Source organism: Leiobunum rupestre, chromosome 7, assembly GCF_980474605.1.
Source record: "Leiobunum rupestre chromosome 7, qqLeiRupe1.1.hap1, whole genome shotgun sequence".
NCBI classification, from domain to species: Eukaryota; Metazoa; Arthropoda; class Arachnida; order Opiliones; family Sclerosomatidae; genus Leiobunum; species Leiobunum rupestre.
The window spans coordinates 52,010,248-52,021,545 of record NC_143390.1 but is presented as its reverse complement, the minus strand read 5'-3'; the positions used below and the strand labels follow the sequence as shown (position 1 = coordinate 52,021,545).

The following is an 11,298-nucleotide window of genomic DNA, read 5'->3' as shown; positions in this document are numbered from 1 at the left end:
TCGCAATTTCCCTCAGTTTTTAGGCAGTCGTGGCCGAGTGGTTAAGGCGTCAGACTCGAAATCTGATGGGATCTCCCCGCGCAGGTTCGAATCCTGCCGATTGCGACTTTTTACTTTCATTGGTGATGGTATCCAAATTCAAAATTATTTAATTTATATTCAATTATTCGCAATTTCCGACTTTTTTAAGCAGTCGTGGCCGAGTGGTTAAGGCGTCAGACTCGGAATCTGATGGAATCTTCCCGCGCAGGTTCGAATCATGCCGACGGCAACTTTTTATTTTCATTGTTGACGTTAATGGAAAATTCAACATGATTTATTTTCTATTCAATTATTCGCGATTTCCATCAATAACCAGGCAGTCGTGGCCGAGTGGTTAAGGCGTCAGACTCGAAATCTGATGGGGTGTTCCCGCGAAGGTTCGAAACCTGCCGACTGCGACTTTTTACTTTCATTGGTGATGGTACCAAAATTCAACATTATTTATTTTATATTCAATTATTCGCAATTTCCTCCAGTTTTCAAGCAGTCGATGCCGAGTGGTTAAGGCGTCAGACTCGAAATCTGTTGGGATCTTCCCGCGCAGGTTCGAATCCTGCCGGCTGTGACTTTTTACTTTCATTGGTGATGGTATCAAAATTCAACATTATTTATTTTATATTCAATTATTCGCAATTTCCCTCAATTTTTAGGCAGTCGTGGCCGAGTGGTTAAGGCGTCAGACTCGAAATCTGATTGGATCTTCCCGCGCAGGTTCGAATCCTGCCGACTGCGACTTTTTACTTTCATTGCTGATGGTATCCAAATTCAAAATTATTTAATTTATATTCAATTATTCGCAATTTCCCTCAGTTTTTAAGCAGTCGTGGCCGAGTGGTTAAGGCGTCAGACTCGAAATCTGATGGGATCTTCCCGCGCAGGTTCGAATCCTGCCGACTGCGACTTTTTACTTTCATTGGTGATGGTATCCAAATTCAAAATTATTTAATTTATATTAAATTTTTCGCGATTTCCATCGGTTTTCGAGCAGTCGTGGCCGAGTGGTTAAGGCGTCAGACTCGAAATCTGATGGAATCTTCCCGCGCAGGTTCGAATCATGCCGACGGCAACTTTTTATTTTCATTGTTGACGTTAATGGAAAATTCAACATGATTTATTTTCTATTCAATTATTCGCGATTTCCATCAATAACCAGGCAGTCGTGGCCGAGTGGTTAAGGCGTCAGACTCGAAATCTGATGGGGTGTTCCCGCGCAGGTTCGAATCCTGCCGACTGCGCCTTTTTACTTTCATTGGTGATGGTATCAAAATTCAACATTATTTATTTTATATTCAATTATTCGCAATTTCCCTCAGTTTCTAGGCAGTCGTGGCCGAGTGGTTAAGGCGTCAGACTCGAAATCTGTTGGGATCTTCCCGCGCAGGTTCGAATCCTGCCGACTGCGACTTTTTACTTTCATTGGTGATGGTATCCAAATTCAAAATTATTTAATTTATATTCAATTATTCGCAATTTCCCTCAGTTTTTAAGCAGTCGTGGCCGAGTGGTTAAGGCGTCAGACTCGAAATCTGATGGGATCTTCCCGCGCAGGTTCGAATCCTGCCAACTGCGACTTTTTACTTTCATTGGTGATGGTATCCAAATTCAAAATTATTTAATTTATATTAAATTTTTCGCGATTTCCATCAGTTTTCGAGCAGTCGTGGCCGAGTGGTTAAGGCGTCAGACTCGAAATCTGATGGGATCTTCCCGCGCAGGTTCGAATCCTGCCGACTGCGACTTTTTACTTTCATTGGTGATGGTATCCAAATTCAAAATTATTTAATTTATATTCAATTATTCGCAATTTCCCTCAGTTTTTAAGCAGTCGTGGCCGAGTGGTTAAGGCGTCAGACTCGAAATCTGATGGGATCTTCCCGCGCAGGTTCGAATCCTGCCGACTGCGACTTTTTACTTTCATTGGTGATGGTATCCAAATTCAAAATTATTTAATTTATATTCAATTATTCGCAATTTCCCTCAGTTTTTAAGCAGTCGTGGCCGAGTGGTTAAGGCGTCAGACTCGAAATCTGATGGGATCTTCCCGAGCAGGTTCGAATCCTGCCGACTGCGACTTTTTACTTTCATTGGTGATGGTATCCAAATTCAAAATTATTTAATTTATATTCAATTATTCGCAATTTCCCTCAGTTTTTAAGCAGTCGTGGCCGAGTGGTTAAGGCGTCAGACTCGAAATCTGATGGGATTTTCCCGCGCAGGTTCGAATCCTGCCGACTGCGACTTTTTACTTTCATTGGTGATGGTATCCAAATTCAAAATTATTTAATTTATATTCAATTATTCGCAATTTCCCTCAGTTTTTAAGCAGTCGTGGCCGAGTGGTTAAGGCGTCAGACTCGAAATCTGATGGGATCTTCCCGCGCAGGTTCGAATCCTGCCGACTGCGACTTTTTACTTTCATTGGTGATGGTATCCAAATTCAAAATTATTTAATTTATATTAAATTTTTCGCGATTTCCATCAGTTTTCGAGCAGTCGTGGCCGAGTGGTTTAGGCGTCAGACTCGAAATCTGATGGGATCTTCCCGCGCAGGTTCGAAACCTGCTGACTGCGACTTTTTACTTTCATTGGTGATGGTACCAAAATTCAACATTATTTATTTTATATTCAATTATTCGCAATTTCCTCCAGTTTTCAAGCAGTCGATGCCGAGTGGTTAAGGCGTTAGACTCGAAATCTGTTGGGATCTTCCCGCGCAGGTTCGAATCCTGCCGACTGCGACTTTTTACTTTCATTGGTGATGGTATCCAAATTCAAAATTATTTAATTTATATTAAATTTTTCGCGATTTCCATCAGTTTTCGAGCAGTCGTGGCCGAGTGGTTTAGGCGTCAGACTCGAAATCTGATGGGATCTTCCCGCGCAGGTTCGAATCCTGCCGACTGCGACTTTTTACTTTCATTGGTGATGGTACCAAAATTCAACATTATTTATTTTATATTCAATTATTCGCAATTTCCTCCAGTTTTCAAGCAGTCGATGCCGAGTGGTTAAGGCGTTAGACTCGAAATCTGATGGGATCTTCCCGCGCAGGTTCGAATCCTGCCGACTGCGACTTTTTACTTTCATTGGTGATGGTACCAAAATTCAACATTATTTATTTTATATTCAATTATTCGCAATTTCCTCCAGTTTTCAAGCAGTCGATGCCGAGTGGTTAAGGCGTTAGACTCGAAATCTGATGGGATCTTCCCGCGCAGGTTCGAATCCTGCCGACTGCGACTTTTTACTTTCATTGGTGATGGTACCAAAATTCAACATTATTTATTTTATATTCAATTATTCGCAATTTCCTCCAGTTTTCAAGCAGTCGATGCCGAGTGGTTAAGGCGTTAGACTCGAAATCTGATGGGATCTTCCCGCGCAGGTTCGAATCCTGCCGACTGCGACTTTTTACTTTCATTGGTGATGGTACCAAAATTCAACATTATTTATTTTATATTCAATTATTCGCAATTTCCTCCAGTTTTCAAGCAGTCGATGCCGAGTGGTTAAGGCGTTAGACTCGAAATCTGATGGGATCTTCCCGCGCAGGTTCGAATCCTGCCGACTGCGACTTTTTACTTTCATTGGTGATGGTACCAAAATTCAACATTATTTATTTTATATTCAATTATTCGCAATTTCCTCCAGTTTTCAAGCAGTCGATGCCGAGTGGTTAAGGCGTTAGACTCGAAATCTGATGGGATCTTCCCGCGCAGGTTCGAATCCTGCCGACTGCGACTTTTTACTTTCATTGGTGATGGTACCAAAATTCAACATTATTTATTTTATATTCAATTATTCGCAATTTCCTCCAGTTTTCAAGCAGTCGATGCCGAGTGGTTAAGGCGTTAGACTCGAAATCTGATGGGATCTTCCCGCGCAGGTTCGAATCCTGCCGACTGCGACTTTTTACTTTCATTGGTGATGGTACCAAAATTCAACATTATTTATTTTATATTCAATTATTCGCAATTTCCTCCAGTTTTCAAGCAGTCGATGCCGAGTGGTTAAGGCGTTAGACTCGAAATCTGATGGGATCTTCCCGCGCAGGTTCGAATCCTGCCGACTGCGACTTTTTACTTTCATTGGTGATGGTACCAAAATTCAACATTATTTATTTTATATTCAATTATTCGCAATTTCCTCCAGTTTTCAAGCAGTCGCAGCCGAGTGGTTAAGGCGTTAGACTCGAAATCTGATGGGATCTTCCCGCGCAGGTTCGAATCCTGCCGACTGCGACTTTTTACTTTCATTGGTGATGGTACCAAAATTCAACATTATTTATTTTATATTCAATTATTCGCAATTTCCTCCAGTTTTCAAGCAGTCGATGCCGAGTGGTTAAGGCGTCAGACTCGAAATCTGATGGGATCTTCCCGCGCAGGTTCGAATCCTGCCGACTGCGACTTTTTACTTTCATTGGTGATGGTATCCAAATTCAAAATTATTTAATTTATATTCAATTATTCGCAATTTCCCTCAGTTTTTAAGCAGTCGTGGCCGAGTGGTTAAGGCGTCAGACTCGAAATCTGATGGGATCTTCCCGCGCAGGTTCGAATCCTGCCGACTGCGACTTTTTACTTTCATTGGTGATGGTATCCAAATTCAAAATTATTTAATTTATATTCAATTATTCGCAATTTCCCTCAGTTTTTAAGCAGTCGTGGGCGAGTGGTTAAGGCGTCAGACTCGAAATCTGATGGGATCTTCCCGCGCAGGTTCGAATCCTGCCGACTGCGACTTTTTACTTTCATTGGTGATGGTACCAAAATTCAACATTATTTATTTTATATTCAATTATTCGCAATTTCCTCCAGTTTTCAAGCAGTCGATGCCGAGTGGTTAAGGCGTTAGACTCGAAATCTGATGGGATCTTCCCGCGCAGGTTCGAATCCTGCCGACTGCGACTTTTTACTTTCATTGGTGATGGTACCAAAATTCAACATTATTTATTTTATATTCAATTATTCGCAATTTCCTCCAGTTTTCAAGCAGTCGATGCCGAGTGGTTAAGGCGTTAGACTCGAAATCTGATGGGATCTTCCCGCGCAGGTTCGAATCCTGCCGACTGCGACTTTTTACTTTCATTGGTGATGGTACCAAAATTCAACATTATTTATTTTATATTCAATTATTCGCAATTTCCTCCAGTTTTCAAGCAGTCGATGCCGAGTGGTTAAGGCGTTAGACTCGAAATCTGATGGGATCTTCCCGCGCAGGTTCGAATCCTGCCGACTGCGACTTTTTACTTTCATTGGTGATGGTACCAAAATTCAACATTATTTATTTTATATTCAATTATTCGCAATTTCCTCCAGTTTTCAAGCAGTCGATGCCGAGTGGTTAAGGCGTTAGACTCGAAATCTGATGGGATCTTCCCGCGCAGGTTCGAATCCTGCCGACTGCGACTTTTTACTTTCATTGGTGATGGTACCAAAATTCAACATTATTTATTTTATATTCAATTATTCGCAATTTCCTCCAGTTTTCAAGCAGTCGATGCCGAGTGGTTAAGGCGTCAGACTCGAAATCTGATGGGATCTTCCCGCGCAGGTTCGAATCCTGCCGACTGCGACTTTTTACTTTCATTGGTGATGGTATCCAAATTCAAAATTATTTAATTTATATTCAATTATTCGCAATTTCCCTCAGTTTTTAAGCAGTCGTGGCCGAGTGGTTAAGGCGTCAGACTCGAAATCTGATGGGATCTTCCCGCGCAGGTTCGAATCCTGCCGACTGCGACTTTTTACTTTCATTGGTGATGGTATCCAAATTCAAAATTATTTAATTTATATTCAATTATTCGCAATTTCCCTCAGTTTTTAAGCAGTCGTGGGCGAGTGGTTAAGGCGTCAGACTCGAAATCTGATGGGATCTTCCCGCGCAGGTTCGAATCCTGCCGACTGCGACTTTTTACTTTCATTGGTGATGGTACCAAAATTCAACATTATTTATTTTATATTCAATTATTCGCAATTTCCTCCAGTTTTCAAGCAGTCGATGCCGAGTGGTTAAGGCGTTAGACTCGAAATCTGATGGGATCTTCCCGCGCAGGTTCGAATCCTGCCGACTGCGACTTTTTACTTTCATTGGTGATGGTACCAAAATTCAACATTATTTATTTTATATTCAATTATTCGCAATTTCCTCCAGTTTTCAAGCAGTCGATGCCGAGTGGTTAAGGCGTTAGACTCGAAATCTGATGGGATCTTCCCGCGCAGGTTCGAATCCTGCCGACTGCGACTTTTTACTTTCATTGGTGATGGTACCAAAATTCAACATTATTTATTTTATATTCAATTATTCGCAATTTCCTCCAGTTTTCAAGCAGTCGATGCCGAGTGGTTAAGGCGTTAGACTCGAAATCTGATGGGATCTTCCCGCGCAGGTTCGAATCCTGCCGACTGCGACTTTTTACTTTCATTGGTGATGGTACCAAAATTCAACATTATTTATTTTATATTCAATTATTCGCAATTTCCTCCAGTTTTCAAGCAGTCGATGCCGAGTGGTTAAGGCGTTAGACTCGAAATCTGATGGGATCTTCCCGCGCAGGTTCGAATCCTGCCGACTGCGACTTTTTACTTTCATTGGTGATGGTACCAAAATTCAACATTATTTATTTTATATTCAATTATTCGCAATTTCCTCCAGTTTTCAAGCAGTCGATGCCGAGTGGTTAAGGCGTTAGACTCGAAATCTGATGGGATCTTCCCGCGCAGGTTCGAATCCTGCCGACTGCGACTTTTTACTTTCATTGGTGATGGTACCAAAATTCAACATTATTTATTTTATATTCAATTATTCGCAATTTCCTCCAGTTTTCAAGCAGTCGATGCCGAGTGGTTAAGGCGTCAGACTCGAAATCTGATGGGATCTTCCCGCGCAGGTTCGAATCCTGCCGACTGCGACTTTTTACTTTCATTGGTGATGGTATCCAAATTCAAAATTATTTAATTTATATTCAATTATTCGCAATTTCCCTCAGTTTTTAAGCAGTCGTGGGCGAGTGGTTAAGGCGTCAGACTCGAAATCTGATGGGATCTTCCCGCGCAGGTTCGAATCCTGCCGACTGCGACTTTTTACTTTCATTGGTGATGGTACCAAAATTCAAAATTATTTAATTTATATTCAATTATTCGCAATTTCCTCCAGTTTTCAAGCAGTCGATGCCGAGTGGTTAAGGCGTCAGACTCGAAATCTGATGGGATCTTCCCGCGCAGGTTCGAATCCTGCCGACTGCGACTTTTTACTTTCATTGGTGATGGTACCAAAATTCAACATTATTTATTTTATATTCAATTATTCGCAATTTCCTCCAGTTTTCAAGCAGTCGATGCCGAGTGGTTAAGGCGTCAGACTCGAAATCTGATGGGATCTTCCCGCGCAGGTTCGAATCCTGCCGACTGCGACTTTTTACTTTCATTGGTGATGGTATCCAAATTCAAAATTATTTAATTTATATTCAATTATTCGCAATTTCCCTCAGTTTTTAAGCAGTCGTGGGCGAGTGGTTAAGGCGTCAGACTCGAAATCTGATGGGATCTTCCCGCGCAGGTTCGAATCCTGCCGACTGCGACTTTTTACTTTCATTGGTGATGGTACCAAAATTCAACATTATTTATTTTATATTCAATTATTCGCAATTTCCTCCAGTTTTTAAGCAGTCGTGGGCGAGTGGTTAAGGCGTCAGACTCGAAATCTGATGGGATCTTCCCGCGCAGGTTCGAATCCTGCCGACTGCGACTTTTTACTTTCATTGGTGATGGTACCAAAATTCAACATTATTTATTTTATATTCAATTATTCGCAATTTCCTCCAGTTTTCAAGCAGTCGATGCCGAGTGGTTAAGGCGTTAGACTCGAAATCTGATGGGATCTTCCCGCGCAGGTTCGAATCCTGCCGACTGCGACTTTTTACTTTCATTGGTGATGGTACCAAAATTCAACATTATTTATTTTATATTCAATTATTCGCAATTTCCTCCAGTTTTCAAGCAGTCGATGCCGAGTGGTTAAGGCGTTAGACTCGAAATCTGATGGGATCTTCCCGCGCAGGTTCGAATCCTGCCGACTGCGACTTTTTACTTTCATTGGTGATGGTACCAAAATTCAACATTATTTATTTTATATTCAATTATTCGCAATTTCCTCCAGTTTTCAAGCAGTCGATGCCGAGTGGTTAAGGCGTTAGACTCGAAATCTGATGGGATCTTCCCGCGCAGGTTCGAATCCTGCCGACTGCGACTTTTTACTTTCATTGGTGATGGTACCAAAATTCAACATTATTTATTTTATATTCAATTATTCGCAATTTCCTCCAGTTTTCAAGCAGTCGATGCCGAGTGGTTAAGGCGTTAGACTCGAAATCTGATGGGATCTTCCCGCGCAGGTTCGAATCCTGCCGACTGCGACTTTTTACTTTCATTGGTGATGGTACCAAAATTCAACATTATTTATTTTATATTCAATTATTCGCAATTTCCTCCAGTTTTCAAGCAGTCGATGCCGAGTGGTTAAGGCGTCAGACTCGAAATCTGATGGGATCTTCCCGCGCAGGTTCGAATCCTGCCGACTGCGACTTTTTACTTTCATTGGTGATGGTATCCAAATTCAAAATTATTTAATTTATATTCAATTATTCGCAATTTCCCTCAGTTTTTAAGCAGTCGTGGGCGAGTGGTTAAGGCGTCAGACTCGAAATCTGATGGGATCTTCCCGCGCAGGTTCGAATCCTGCCGACTGCGACTTTTTACTTTCATTGGTGATGGTACCAAAATTCAACATTATTTATTTTATATTCAATTATTCGCAATTTCCTCCAGTTTTCAAGCAGTCGATGCCGAGTGGTTAAGGCGTTAGACTCGAAATCTGATGGGATCTTCCCGCGCAGGTTCGAATCCTGCCGACTGCGACTTTTTACTTTCATTGGTGATGGTACCAAAATTCAACATTATTTATTTTATATTCAATTATTCGCAATTTCCTCCAGTTTTCAAGCAGTCGATGCCGAGTGGTTAAGGCGTTAGACTCGAAATCTGATGGGATCTTCCCGCGCAGGTTCGAATCCTGCCGACTGCGACTTTTTACTTTCATTGGTGATGGTACCAAAATTCAACATTATTTATTTTATATTCAATTATTCGCAATTTCCTCCAGTTTTCAAGCAGTCGATGCCGAGTGGTTAAGGCGTTAGACTCGAAATCTGATGGGATCTTCCCGCGCAGGTTCGAATCCTGCCGACTGCGACTTTTTACTTTCATTGGTGATGGTACCAAAATTCAACATTATTTATTTTATATTCAATTATTCGCAATTTCCTCCAGTTTTCAAGCAGTCGATGCCGAGTGGTTAAGGCGTTAGACTCGAAATCTGATGGGATCTTCCCGCGCAGGTTCGAATCCTGCCGACTGCGACTTTTTACTTTCATTGGTGATGGTACCAAAATTCAACATTATTTATTTTATATTCAATTATTCGCAATTTCCTCCAGTTTTCAAGCAGTCGATGCCGAGTGGTTAAGGCGTTAGACTCGAAATCTGATGGGATCTTCCCGCGCAGGTTCGAATCCTGCCGACTGCGACTTTTTACTTTCATTGGTGATGGTACCAAAATTCAACATTATTTATTTTATATTCAATTATTCGCAATTTCCTCCAGTTTTCAAGCAGTCGATGCCGAGTGGTTAAGGCGTTAGACTCGAAATCTGATGGGATCTTCCCGCGCAGGTTCGAATCCTGCCGACTGCGACTTTTTACTTTCATTGGTGATGGTACCAAAATTCAACATTATTTATTTTATATTCAATTATTCGCAATTTCCTCCAGTTTTCAAGCAGTCGATGCCGAGTGGTTAAGGCGTCAGACTCGAAATCTGATGGGATCTTCCCGCGCAGGTTCGAATCCTGCCGACTGCGACTTTTTACTTTCATTGGTGATGGTACCAAAATTCAACATTATTTATTTTATATTCAATTATTCGCAATTTCCTCCAGTTTTCAAGCAGTCGATGCCGAGTGGTTAAGGCGTTAGACTCGAAATCTGATGGGATCTTCCCGCGCAGGTTCGAATCCTGCCGACTGCGACTTTTTACTTTCATTGGTGATGGTACCAAAATTCAACATTATTTATTTTATATTCAATTATTCGCAATTTCCTCCAGTTTTCAAGCAGTCGATGCCGAGTGGTTAAGGCGTCAGACTCGAAATCTGATGGGATCTTCCCGCGCAGGTTCGAATCCTGCCGACTGCGACTTTTTACTTTCATTGGTGATGGTATCCAAATTCAAAATTATTTAATTTATATTCAATTATTCGCAATTTCCCTCAGTTTTTAAGCAGTCGTGGGCGAGTGGTTAAGGCGTCAGACTCGAAATCTGATGGGATCTTCCCGCGCAGGTTCGAATCCTGCCGACTGCGACTTTTTACTTTCATTGGTGATGGTATCCAAATTCAAAATTATTTAATTTATATTAAATTTTTCGCGATTTCCATCAGTTTTCGAGCAGTCGTGGCCGAGTGGTTTAGGCGTCAGACTCGAAATCTGATGGGTTTTTCCCGCGCAGGTTAGATTCCTGCCAACAGCGAGATTTGGTCTTTAATTATTTTTGAAAAATGACGTCAATGAGGTTTGGTAAATTAGGTTTATTGTGTATGTTGAAAATATAAAAAGCGTGATTTTATTTTCTAGTTAATATTGAAATCGATATTCATTTTTATTGGTCTTTCTTGAACATTTCAAACAACAACTCGGAACTACTCCTTCTTCGTTCAGTTTTTTTTTATTTCTATAAATTTTTACTGATTTATTATTGTAATGAATTGTTATCGATTTTTTTTATTAAAATTTATTTTATTGATTTTTTACTTAAATTTATTTTATTGGTTTTTATTTAAATTAATTTTTAACTTTTAATTTGCCTTAAAAAGTGTTTGTATTCGTTGGTTATGTAAAGCAAAATTAAAATTAAACTGAATTAATTAAACCAATGCTGTGATTTTCAAACAATTTGGAAAATCAAAGTAATGCCTTTCCTTGAACGAATGCGAGTGAATCGCACGCCACTTATCCACATCTTACCAAGCGAAGGGCTTATTAATATCGGGGCTAACCTTACCTAATGAGAAACGTCTAAAATGCATCACGATAAAGTAAAATGTTTTACAGCTGTAAACTGTAATGTTAAGAAAATAAGGGGGAAATCTGATCCTTTAAGTCGTTCCCAGTATCGCCACCAGGATTTTTCTCGAGTAGG

At 40.8% G+C, this 11,298-nt stretch overlaps 64 non-coding genes across 64 annotated transcripts; all 64 read left to right on the top strand.

The window, feature by feature from the left end:
* The first annotated feature begins 23 nt into the window (after positions 1-23).
* Positions 24-105, top strand: TRNAS-CGA (transfer RNA serine (anticodon CGA)). Its single transcript has one exon. It is a non-coding gene; the product is annotated as a tRNA-Ser (tRNA).
* Positions 106-189: 84 nt separating this feature from the next.
* Positions 190-271, top strand: TRNAP-CGG (transfer RNA proline (anticodon CGG)). Its single transcript has one exon. It is a non-coding gene; the product is annotated as a tRNA-Pro (tRNA).
* An 87-nt stretch (positions 272-358) lies between these two features.
* On the top strand, positions 359-440 carry TRNAS-CGA (transfer RNA serine (anticodon CGA)). The gene has a single exon. It is a non-coding gene; the product is annotated as a tRNA-Ser (tRNA).
* Positions 441-525: 85 nt separating this feature from the next.
* TRNAS-CGA (transfer RNA serine (anticodon CGA)) lies at positions 526-607 on the top strand. Its single transcript has one exon. It is a non-coding gene; the product is annotated as a tRNA-Ser (tRNA).
* An 85-nt stretch (positions 608-692) lies between these two features.
* TRNAS-CGA (transfer RNA serine (anticodon CGA)) lies at positions 693-774 on the top strand. Its single transcript has one exon. It is a non-coding gene; the product is annotated as a tRNA-Ser (tRNA).
* An 85-nt stretch (positions 775-859) lies between these two features.
* TRNAS-CGA (transfer RNA serine (anticodon CGA)) lies at positions 860-941 on the top strand. The gene has a single exon. It is a non-coding gene; the product is annotated as a tRNA-Ser (tRNA).
* An 85-nt stretch (positions 942-1,026) lies between these two features.
* Positions 1,027-1,108, top strand: TRNAS-CGA (transfer RNA serine (anticodon CGA)). Its single transcript has one exon. It is a non-coding gene; the product is annotated as a tRNA-Ser (tRNA).
* Positions 1,109-1,195: 87 nt separating this feature from the next.
* Positions 1,196-1,277, top strand: TRNAS-CGA (transfer RNA serine (anticodon CGA)). Its single transcript has one exon. It is a non-coding gene; the product is annotated as a tRNA-Ser (tRNA).
* An 85-nt stretch (positions 1,278-1,362) lies between these two features.
* Positions 1,363-1,444, top strand: TRNAS-CGA (transfer RNA serine (anticodon CGA)). The gene has a single exon. It is a non-coding gene; the product is annotated as a tRNA-Ser (tRNA).
* Positions 1,445-1,529: 85 nt separating this feature from the next.
* TRNAS-CGA (transfer RNA serine (anticodon CGA)) lies at positions 1,530-1,611 on the top strand. The gene has a single exon. It is a non-coding gene; the product is annotated as a tRNA-Ser (tRNA).
* An 85-nt stretch (positions 1,612-1,696) lies between these two features.
* TRNAS-CGA (transfer RNA serine (anticodon CGA)) lies at positions 1,697-1,778 on the top strand. The gene has a single exon. It is a non-coding gene; the product is annotated as a tRNA-Ser (tRNA).
* An 85-nt stretch (positions 1,779-1,863) lies between these two features.
* TRNAS-CGA (transfer RNA serine (anticodon CGA)) lies at positions 1,864-1,945 on the top strand. The gene has a single exon. It is a non-coding gene; the product is annotated as a tRNA-Ser (tRNA).
* An 85-nt stretch (positions 1,946-2,030) lies between these two features.
* On the top strand, positions 2,031-2,112 carry TRNAS-CGA (transfer RNA serine (anticodon CGA)). Its single transcript has one exon. It is a non-coding gene; the product is annotated as a tRNA-Ser (tRNA).
* Positions 2,113-2,197: 85 nt separating this feature from the next.
* On the top strand, positions 2,198-2,279 carry TRNAS-CGA (transfer RNA serine (anticodon CGA)). Its single transcript has one exon. It is a non-coding gene; the product is annotated as a tRNA-Ser (tRNA).
* Positions 2,280-2,364: 85 nt separating this feature from the next.
* Positions 2,365-2,446, top strand: TRNAS-CGA (transfer RNA serine (anticodon CGA)). Its single transcript has one exon. It is a non-coding gene; the product is annotated as a tRNA-Ser (tRNA).
* Positions 2,447-2,531: 85 nt separating this feature from the next.
* On the top strand, positions 2,532-2,613 carry TRNAS-CGA (transfer RNA serine (anticodon CGA)). Its single transcript has one exon. It is a non-coding gene; the product is annotated as a tRNA-Ser (tRNA).
* An 85-nt stretch (positions 2,614-2,698) lies between these two features.
* TRNAS-CGA (transfer RNA serine (anticodon CGA)) lies at positions 2,699-2,780 on the top strand. Its single transcript has one exon. It is a non-coding gene; the product is annotated as a tRNA-Ser (tRNA).
* Positions 2,781-2,865: 85 nt separating this feature from the next.
* TRNAS-CGA (transfer RNA serine (anticodon CGA)) lies at positions 2,866-2,947 on the top strand. Its single transcript has one exon. It is a non-coding gene; the product is annotated as a tRNA-Ser (tRNA).
* Positions 2,948-3,032: 85 nt separating this feature from the next.
* Positions 3,033-3,114, top strand: TRNAS-CGA (transfer RNA serine (anticodon CGA)). The gene has a single exon. It is a non-coding gene; the product is annotated as a tRNA-Ser (tRNA).
* Positions 3,115-3,199: 85 nt separating this feature from the next.
* On the top strand, positions 3,200-3,281 carry TRNAS-CGA (transfer RNA serine (anticodon CGA)). The gene has a single exon. It is a non-coding gene; the product is annotated as a tRNA-Ser (tRNA).
* An 85-nt stretch (positions 3,282-3,366) lies between these two features.
* On the top strand, positions 3,367-3,448 carry TRNAS-CGA (transfer RNA serine (anticodon CGA)). Its single transcript has one exon. It is a non-coding gene; the product is annotated as a tRNA-Ser (tRNA).
* An 85-nt stretch (positions 3,449-3,533) lies between these two features.
* Positions 3,534-3,615, top strand: TRNAS-CGA (transfer RNA serine (anticodon CGA)). Its single transcript has one exon. It is a non-coding gene; the product is annotated as a tRNA-Ser (tRNA).
* An 85-nt stretch (positions 3,616-3,700) lies between these two features.
* TRNAS-CGA (transfer RNA serine (anticodon CGA)) lies at positions 3,701-3,782 on the top strand. Its single transcript has one exon. It is a non-coding gene; the product is annotated as a tRNA-Ser (tRNA).
* Positions 3,783-3,867: 85 nt separating this feature from the next.
* TRNAS-CGA (transfer RNA serine (anticodon CGA)) lies at positions 3,868-3,949 on the top strand. Its single transcript has one exon. It is a non-coding gene; the product is annotated as a tRNA-Ser (tRNA).
* An 85-nt stretch (positions 3,950-4,034) lies between these two features.
* TRNAS-CGA (transfer RNA serine (anticodon CGA)) lies at positions 4,035-4,116 on the top strand. Its single transcript has one exon. It is a non-coding gene; the product is annotated as a tRNA-Ser (tRNA).
* Positions 4,117-4,201: 85 nt separating this feature from the next.
* Positions 4,202-4,283, top strand: TRNAS-CGA (transfer RNA serine (anticodon CGA)). Its single transcript has one exon. It is a non-coding gene; the product is annotated as a tRNA-Ser (tRNA).
* An 85-nt stretch (positions 4,284-4,368) lies between these two features.
* Positions 4,369-4,450, top strand: TRNAS-CGA (transfer RNA serine (anticodon CGA)). The gene has a single exon. It is a non-coding gene; the product is annotated as a tRNA-Ser (tRNA).
* Positions 4,451-4,535: 85 nt separating this feature from the next.
* On the top strand, positions 4,536-4,617 carry TRNAS-CGA (transfer RNA serine (anticodon CGA)). The gene has a single exon. It is a non-coding gene; the product is annotated as a tRNA-Ser (tRNA).
* An 85-nt stretch (positions 4,618-4,702) lies between these two features.
* Positions 4,703-4,784, top strand: TRNAS-CGA (transfer RNA serine (anticodon CGA)). Its single transcript has one exon. It is a non-coding gene; the product is annotated as a tRNA-Ser (tRNA).
* An 85-nt stretch (positions 4,785-4,869) lies between these two features.
* On the top strand, positions 4,870-4,951 carry TRNAS-CGA (transfer RNA serine (anticodon CGA)). Its single transcript has one exon. It is a non-coding gene; the product is annotated as a tRNA-Ser (tRNA).
* Positions 4,952-5,036: 85 nt separating this feature from the next.
* Positions 5,037-5,118, top strand: TRNAS-CGA (transfer RNA serine (anticodon CGA)). Its single transcript has one exon. It is a non-coding gene; the product is annotated as a tRNA-Ser (tRNA).
* Positions 5,119-5,203: 85 nt separating this feature from the next.
* On the top strand, positions 5,204-5,285 carry TRNAS-CGA (transfer RNA serine (anticodon CGA)). Its single transcript has one exon. It is a non-coding gene; the product is annotated as a tRNA-Ser (tRNA).
* An 85-nt stretch (positions 5,286-5,370) lies between these two features.
* TRNAS-CGA (transfer RNA serine (anticodon CGA)) lies at positions 5,371-5,452 on the top strand. Its single transcript has one exon. It is a non-coding gene; the product is annotated as a tRNA-Ser (tRNA).
* An 85-nt stretch (positions 5,453-5,537) lies between these two features.
* TRNAS-CGA (transfer RNA serine (anticodon CGA)) lies at positions 5,538-5,619 on the top strand. The gene has a single exon. It is a non-coding gene; the product is annotated as a tRNA-Ser (tRNA).
* An 85-nt stretch (positions 5,620-5,704) lies between these two features.
* Positions 5,705-5,786, top strand: TRNAS-CGA (transfer RNA serine (anticodon CGA)). Its single transcript has one exon. It is a non-coding gene; the product is annotated as a tRNA-Ser (tRNA).
* Positions 5,787-5,871: 85 nt separating this feature from the next.
* TRNAS-CGA (transfer RNA serine (anticodon CGA)) lies at positions 5,872-5,953 on the top strand. The gene has a single exon. It is a non-coding gene; the product is annotated as a tRNA-Ser (tRNA).
* An 85-nt stretch (positions 5,954-6,038) lies between these two features.
* On the top strand, positions 6,039-6,120 carry TRNAS-CGA (transfer RNA serine (anticodon CGA)). The gene has a single exon. It is a non-coding gene; the product is annotated as a tRNA-Ser (tRNA).
* An 85-nt stretch (positions 6,121-6,205) lies between these two features.
* TRNAS-CGA (transfer RNA serine (anticodon CGA)) lies at positions 6,206-6,287 on the top strand. The gene has a single exon. It is a non-coding gene; the product is annotated as a tRNA-Ser (tRNA).
* An 85-nt stretch (positions 6,288-6,372) lies between these two features.
* On the top strand, positions 6,373-6,454 carry TRNAS-CGA (transfer RNA serine (anticodon CGA)). Its single transcript has one exon. It is a non-coding gene; the product is annotated as a tRNA-Ser (tRNA).
* An 85-nt stretch (positions 6,455-6,539) lies between these two features.
* On the top strand, positions 6,540-6,621 carry TRNAS-CGA (transfer RNA serine (anticodon CGA)). The gene has a single exon. It is a non-coding gene; the product is annotated as a tRNA-Ser (tRNA).
* Positions 6,622-6,706: 85 nt separating this feature from the next.
* Positions 6,707-6,788, top strand: TRNAS-CGA (transfer RNA serine (anticodon CGA)). Its single transcript has one exon. It is a non-coding gene; the product is annotated as a tRNA-Ser (tRNA).
* Positions 6,789-6,873: 85 nt separating this feature from the next.
* On the top strand, positions 6,874-6,955 carry TRNAS-CGA (transfer RNA serine (anticodon CGA)). The gene has a single exon. It is a non-coding gene; the product is annotated as a tRNA-Ser (tRNA).
* An 85-nt stretch (positions 6,956-7,040) lies between these two features.
* Positions 7,041-7,122, top strand: TRNAS-CGA (transfer RNA serine (anticodon CGA)). The gene has a single exon. It is a non-coding gene; the product is annotated as a tRNA-Ser (tRNA).
* Positions 7,123-7,207: 85 nt separating this feature from the next.
* TRNAS-CGA (transfer RNA serine (anticodon CGA)) lies at positions 7,208-7,289 on the top strand. Its single transcript has one exon. It is a non-coding gene; the product is annotated as a tRNA-Ser (tRNA).
* Positions 7,290-7,374: 85 nt separating this feature from the next.
* TRNAS-CGA (transfer RNA serine (anticodon CGA)) lies at positions 7,375-7,456 on the top strand. Its single transcript has one exon. It is a non-coding gene; the product is annotated as a tRNA-Ser (tRNA).
* An 85-nt stretch (positions 7,457-7,541) lies between these two features.
* On the top strand, positions 7,542-7,623 carry TRNAS-CGA (transfer RNA serine (anticodon CGA)). Its single transcript has one exon. It is a non-coding gene; the product is annotated as a tRNA-Ser (tRNA).
* An 85-nt stretch (positions 7,624-7,708) lies between these two features.
* TRNAS-CGA (transfer RNA serine (anticodon CGA)) lies at positions 7,709-7,790 on the top strand. The gene has a single exon. It is a non-coding gene; the product is annotated as a tRNA-Ser (tRNA).
* An 85-nt stretch (positions 7,791-7,875) lies between these two features.
* Positions 7,876-7,957, top strand: TRNAS-CGA (transfer RNA serine (anticodon CGA)). Its single transcript has one exon. It is a non-coding gene; the product is annotated as a tRNA-Ser (tRNA).
* Positions 7,958-8,042: 85 nt separating this feature from the next.
* Positions 8,043-8,124, top strand: TRNAS-CGA (transfer RNA serine (anticodon CGA)). Its single transcript has one exon. It is a non-coding gene; the product is annotated as a tRNA-Ser (tRNA).
* An 85-nt stretch (positions 8,125-8,209) lies between these two features.
* On the top strand, positions 8,210-8,291 carry TRNAS-CGA (transfer RNA serine (anticodon CGA)). Its single transcript has one exon. It is a non-coding gene; the product is annotated as a tRNA-Ser (tRNA).
* An 85-nt stretch (positions 8,292-8,376) lies between these two features.
* Positions 8,377-8,458, top strand: TRNAS-CGA (transfer RNA serine (anticodon CGA)). Its single transcript has one exon. It is a non-coding gene; the product is annotated as a tRNA-Ser (tRNA).
* An 85-nt stretch (positions 8,459-8,543) lies between these two features.
* TRNAS-CGA (transfer RNA serine (anticodon CGA)) lies at positions 8,544-8,625 on the top strand. Its single transcript has one exon. It is a non-coding gene; the product is annotated as a tRNA-Ser (tRNA).
* Positions 8,626-8,710: 85 nt separating this feature from the next.
* TRNAS-CGA (transfer RNA serine (anticodon CGA)) lies at positions 8,711-8,792 on the top strand. Its single transcript has one exon. It is a non-coding gene; the product is annotated as a tRNA-Ser (tRNA).
* Positions 8,793-8,877: 85 nt separating this feature from the next.
* TRNAS-CGA (transfer RNA serine (anticodon CGA)) lies at positions 8,878-8,959 on the top strand. The gene has a single exon. It is a non-coding gene; the product is annotated as a tRNA-Ser (tRNA).
* Positions 8,960-9,044: 85 nt separating this feature from the next.
* Positions 9,045-9,126, top strand: TRNAS-CGA (transfer RNA serine (anticodon CGA)). Its single transcript has one exon. It is a non-coding gene; the product is annotated as a tRNA-Ser (tRNA).
* An 85-nt stretch (positions 9,127-9,211) lies between these two features.
* TRNAS-CGA (transfer RNA serine (anticodon CGA)) lies at positions 9,212-9,293 on the top strand. The gene has a single exon. It is a non-coding gene; the product is annotated as a tRNA-Ser (tRNA).
* An 85-nt stretch (positions 9,294-9,378) lies between these two features.
* TRNAS-CGA (transfer RNA serine (anticodon CGA)) lies at positions 9,379-9,460 on the top strand. Its single transcript has one exon. It is a non-coding gene; the product is annotated as a tRNA-Ser (tRNA).
* Positions 9,461-9,545: 85 nt separating this feature from the next.
* TRNAS-CGA (transfer RNA serine (anticodon CGA)) lies at positions 9,546-9,627 on the top strand. Its single transcript has one exon. It is a non-coding gene; the product is annotated as a tRNA-Ser (tRNA).
* Positions 9,628-9,712: 85 nt separating this feature from the next.
* TRNAS-CGA (transfer RNA serine (anticodon CGA)) lies at positions 9,713-9,794 on the top strand. Its single transcript has one exon. It is a non-coding gene; the product is annotated as a tRNA-Ser (tRNA).
* Positions 9,795-9,879: 85 nt separating this feature from the next.
* On the top strand, positions 9,880-9,961 carry TRNAS-CGA (transfer RNA serine (anticodon CGA)). Its single transcript has one exon. It is a non-coding gene; the product is annotated as a tRNA-Ser (tRNA).
* Positions 9,962-10,046: 85 nt separating this feature from the next.
* TRNAS-CGA (transfer RNA serine (anticodon CGA)) lies at positions 10,047-10,128 on the top strand. Its single transcript has one exon. It is a non-coding gene; the product is annotated as a tRNA-Ser (tRNA).
* An 85-nt stretch (positions 10,129-10,213) lies between these two features.
* On the top strand, positions 10,214-10,295 carry TRNAS-CGA (transfer RNA serine (anticodon CGA)). The gene has a single exon. It is a non-coding gene; the product is annotated as a tRNA-Ser (tRNA).
* Positions 10,296-10,380: 85 nt separating this feature from the next.
* On the top strand, positions 10,381-10,462 carry TRNAS-CGA (transfer RNA serine (anticodon CGA)). The gene has a single exon. It is a non-coding gene; the product is annotated as a tRNA-Ser (tRNA).
* An 85-nt stretch (positions 10,463-10,547) lies between these two features.
* Positions 10,548-10,629, top strand: TRNAS-CGA (transfer RNA serine (anticodon CGA)). The gene has a single exon. It is a non-coding gene; the product is annotated as a tRNA-Ser (tRNA).
* Positions 10,630-11,298: the final 669 nt, after the last annotated feature.